This window comes from Belonocnema kinseyi, chromosome 1 (genome assembly GCF_010883055.1).
Source record: "Belonocnema kinseyi isolate 2016_QV_RU_SX_M_011 chromosome 1, B_treatae_v1, whole genome shotgun sequence".
NCBI classification, from domain to species: Eukaryota; Metazoa; Arthropoda; class Insecta; order Hymenoptera; family Cynipidae; genus Belonocnema; species Belonocnema kinseyi.
Genome location: NC_046657.1, coordinates 138,492,549 through 138,497,919, shown reverse-complemented (window position 1 = coordinate 138,497,919; position 5,371 = coordinate 138,492,549).

Below are 5,371 nucleotides of genomic sequence, written 5' to 3'. Positions count from 1 at the left end.
ATACCTAAAAATGTGCGCCAGATTTTGAAATTTTGTGGGAGATTTCAAAAGATTTCACAGAAACTTCAAACATTCCAGTGATTTCAAACGAAAACAAAACATTTCAAAAAAGTTCATAAATATTTCTGAAGATTTTACAAGATTTTAAGAATTTTAAAGATTTCAAAAACGTTACAGTACACCATATTTCAAAGGTTTAAAAATATGTCAAATATTTTTAATTATTTAAATTTTTATAAGATTTTAGAAGAATTCACAAAGATTAAAAATATTCCAGTGACTTCCGACGCATCAAAAAAATTTAAGAAATATTTCAAAAAATTCATAAGCATTTTAAAGGAGTTCAAGAATTTAAAAGGTTTCATAAAGGGTACAGAACAAAAGATTTCAAAGATTTAAATATAATTTGAAAAATGTTTAACTATTAAAAATTTTTCTTGAAGATTTCAAAAGATTTCACAAATATTGCATATTATTTTAATACAAATTTTAAGTATATTACGACAAAACGTTTGCCGCATGAAACAAACTCCCCGTGAAACTTTGCTTGGTAATACTTTTTCCCGCTTAAAGGCAGAGTTACTATACCGACACTGTTGGGACTACATCTGTTTCAAAGTGAGCACGCAGCGTGCCCAACAAGAGAGTGGATCCGCACCAAGCTACGGCCGAACAGCGCGCGATGCATTTTCTGTTGCAACTCTATCACGTGGGCGAGTAGCTCGCCCAAGATCTTTTTAATGTAGCTGATCGGAGCAACTCCACAACAAGGCAAGATTGTATTAAAAAAGCGGACAGTACCCTTTTGGCGGGCAATCGTGTCATTTTCTTCAGTCAGTTGAAAAAATGTCGCAGCCCATTCGCTTTTCACTGGAAATTTTACAAATCTTTAGAAGAAAAATCTGTCCAAGTTCGATTTTAACAGCTTTCAAAGTAATTAATTAAATTATGTTTTTTAATTATGTTACCATTCACGTTACAACGAGAGATGCGAAAATGCTTTAATTAAGAACTTCCCATCTTAGTTTATTAGTTTTAAGCTTATATTTTGAACTCAAACAATTTCAGAATACGGACTTAAAGACTTAAAAGATTAAAAGAGTTTAAAGTTGAAAATTTTTGATAACAGACACTTATCATTTATTACTTATCACTTATTAAAATAATTAGAAATTTTGAAAAAATTACCAAAATACTTTTATACTTACATAAATTTAACACCATTTCTAGATTTTTCGAGATTTTTTAATGAAATTTTTAAGATTGTTAAGAATGCTTTAACTATTTGAAATGACATCAATTGAGGTGACGGATGCAACAACTTGAGAAGCGCTTGAAACCCAAGCGCTATTCAGTTTTTGACACGGTTTTTATGGCTCCACTTAGGGGTTCATTATTTTTGGACCACTTCTGCACAATTGTCCGTGACTACCTATCATTTATTTTATCTGCATTCAGCAGAAACCATGTCTATTATTCCGCAATCAAAAATAAAAGCAAATCACAAATGTAAGTACAGTACACATAAACGTGAATATACGCAAATATGCACAGTAGAAAGAAAATCTTTTAATTCAATTGAATTTACATTCAGGATAACCTTAAATTCTTCAGATAACTTAATTCATGATATTGAGGTAAATACTCGTATAAAGTCAGTCTGTCTCGGTGGGTAGTGAATTAAGGTAGAAAACGAATGTAATAGCCGCATTGACTGATCAGAATTTTTCATAGTTAGTAGGAAATGTTACAAAGTACATTAGAACGGGGATGAATTTTATTTGATGCTAGCGGAACTCGTTCAAATACTCCGTACGCATGACGGCTTGTGTGTGTGTGAGAGCGATGCGCAAATTATGTTAATTTTCAAACAGAGTTTTTATCGACGGGCGAACCCATCTACCTTATTCCCGAATCAATTGTTATGATTGTAAAACAAACTCCGAGAAGTCTCTAGGAATGATACATTGTAATTGAGGGAAAGTTTTATTATTTCCTGAGCGTTTGATCGTATGGGGTCTAAAATTATAGTGTAAGATCGGATGGTATTATTTTCGGGTAGATGCTTTCCGGTCGTCGGTACGTGCGGCAGTATTGTGCTTGCGCGGAAGCCGAACGGTGTGTAGTGTTCATGCCATTAGCAACGATGCTATGGTGGTCATGTCTTGCTCACCAGGGTATTGTGATCGCGCGGTGGCTTATTGCTGCTGTGCTGACGTCACATAGTGATTAGATATGAGTATGAAGTGGGATGGTGAAAGGATCCCTACCTCCAAGGAATACCCTGGTCAGGTTAGGAGGTGAAAAACAGAATATCTTTATAGGTGAGACGAGAGGAGCTCGAAGAGTACCTATATGATGTAAGGAGGTGTGAAGGAGGACGGGATCTGCGAATACCAAGAGTAATCATAGAATAGGCGGAAGGACGTATGTGGTGGGTTAAAGGAGTGTTGCGCTCGGCAAATATATTATCGCATGTTAAATTCATTGGAATAAAGGATAGTGCATATGTAAAAGTGTTCTTGTAATTATACCACCCCGCCTCTCATTCGATTTTCGACAGTGTAACCGTCCCGGTTGGCAAAAAGAGTGAACTGTCCAGCCGACTGACATCCAGTTTTTTTTTAGATTTTAGCGAGCAATACTTTGATATTCCTTTTCGTGATTTTTGACATCTTGTAAACCATGCCCAGCTTTCCGGAAACATTTTTCTCTATAATTTCTAAGAATTATTTAGCAATGTGAAGGGTCACTGTCTCGTAGTGGTAAGTTTAAGTTAAGGTTAGGTTAGGGTTGCATAAGTATAAGGTCAAGATTATTTTGTTTAAAGAACATATGAGGAAGAATACTTCAAGTGAGCTTACCTAAAATTATTGTTTCTTTTATCGGATTGAAACTTGGATGAATTATAGCCCTAATGGAACTATATTATTTCACCAAACCGGTTGTCAATAAACATGAGATTGAATTTTTCACTATTTCAGGTTATGGACTTGTATGCAGCTTGAAATAAGAATTGAAATTGAATTTAAAACCGCAGCTATCCGAAGCTGGTTTTTTGACACGTAATAGAAAAAGCCTTTTCATTATCTTAAAATAAATATCTCGGTGGCCCGTAGTGAAACATTTTTTATATTGATCAAATTATATTACTTCTTGTTTTTTAGACGATTTCAATGGGTTTCACGTGATCTTGTAAATTACAATCAATAAAATAATTATTTACTAATTGAGTAATATTGAAGTACATACTTTTTAGAGACGATTCCATGCTGGAAAACAAAAGTTTGTTTATCATTTCACAAGTAATGCGTTTTTATGTGTAGTTGTTTTTCACTTGTTTCAAAAGCGTTACATATTTACTCGTGAAACGCTTAGTTCCAGGCTCAATAACCGAGTAAAAAAAAGGATATTATTGTTATTTAATGTGGCAATAATTGCACATATACTACTGAGACGTATATGGGCTATTTTATTGATCACGCAATTTTCTACATCGATCATGATATCTCTATTATGGCGCTGCACGTACTCGTAACATCGAAGTTTGTTTGCGTGCCTCAGGCGTAAAGTCATCTCGATTGAGTTTTTACAAAGCCAGCTAGCTTTAAGATTTCGGACTAATGCGGACTTTTTGTGCTCGCATTCTTCTTTTTACTGCATCTTAAGGGCATGTAACGCAATCAACTACCTATATTACCTATGTTACCGATTAGCTGTCGGCTCCTGCATTTCTCGAAGTTTGAGGACGATATTTTACAAATAAAAAAAGTTCTTAGGTTCAAAACATATCAAGGTACAAAGAAAATATGTGAAAAAATAATCCCCGGTTTTATTTCTTTCAAAATAATTTGTAGCGAAATTTCTACTCAATCAATATACATAAACGCAGCTTATGGTCTTCTGATAACCTTTTGAAAGTTTCAATCCAATATTTTACTAACCAAAAGAAGTTCTCAAGTTCAAAGAAAAATCAGTGAACTGAAAAAGTGCGTTCATTAATAAAGGTATTTAAATGTGTGTCACATGCCATTTCACTTCGTCTATTTATGTACGGACTTTAAGGTTTACTTTTTACTGTGCGCGTACATTTATGGAGAATGAATCAAAACACTTAAAAATCAGTTGCCAATCTCAGACACGACAATAGTTTTGTGAATATTCAAAGTATATATGTAAACTGTTGGGTATCGTGTATGTATATCTTTTTTGTTAAGTTAATAATATAGGATGTATAGGTAAAAATGTATGTATTGTATATTAAGTGTAAGGAATGCCAATATGACAGACCACTTCCACGTAGTGCATCCTGGGGATATGTGAAATTAGTTTTGTGATTGTTAGCAGCAATTAAAGAGAACTATTTTCCCTCTACTTACAGTGAATTGCCACTGCTACTGGGGAATTCACGAGAGAATGTGTCTTTAATCAAATACTTCTGTTGCATTTGGGTTTCAATACACTATTGCATATACAGTGAACTTCCTCTTATGTCCCCTCTCGTCAATGTCCCCGCGCGCCTAGTTCTCCTGTCTTAATGCGCACTTATTTCCCCGTGTGCAGTTCCTTCACCTCCCACCACGGTCCCTATGCGGATGGTCACGCCCCCGAGAGGGGCTGGCTAATTAAAAAAAGAGGCCGACTAGCGGGAAGTTTAAACTGAGTATTTTAATTTGACGTGAAGGGATAGCAGATAACTTTTTCGAGAAAATATTCTAAACGTAAAAGTAACTCCTAAATGTCATAATAGTACAATTCTTCAAGTTTAGAATGTATTTTTTAGTCATATTCCATTTTTTGTCGATTGATGTCCTTTCAGTGTCCCGCAATACAATTAACTGTCCGAAATTTGATATGAGAGTACCCGATCTGACACACTAACCTCAGATTTTTGATATTTTATTTCGTGACACTGAAAGATCTCTAATCGAAAAAAGAATGGAACGTGACTAAGAAAATAATTCTACACTTGAAGAATATTACTATTCAGGCCTTTATAACTTACCGTTGCATTTAGAAATTATCCTCCGAAAAGTCGTGTGCAGTTGCAGTGCAGATCCATCTAGTGTAACAGAACTGCCAGATCGTGGATGAAATTTACGCCTACCATACCTCCCGTTTGGGAGCCGCATAACAGAAGGTGCATGATTAACACTATGAGTTCGTGTGTAAGCCAAAAATGCAAGATTCGACTTCGGTTTTATGCTTTACGATGATAGCCCATCTGAAAGCTTCGGAAGACTTCGGTGGTCTTCTATTTATATCTGGATCCCCATTTGAAAGAAATGAAAGAAATTGGCGAATTTAATGTTTTGCGTGATTCTTCATTTCATGCATGAATCAATTTTGAGGTTATGTTTTTCAGGTGTAT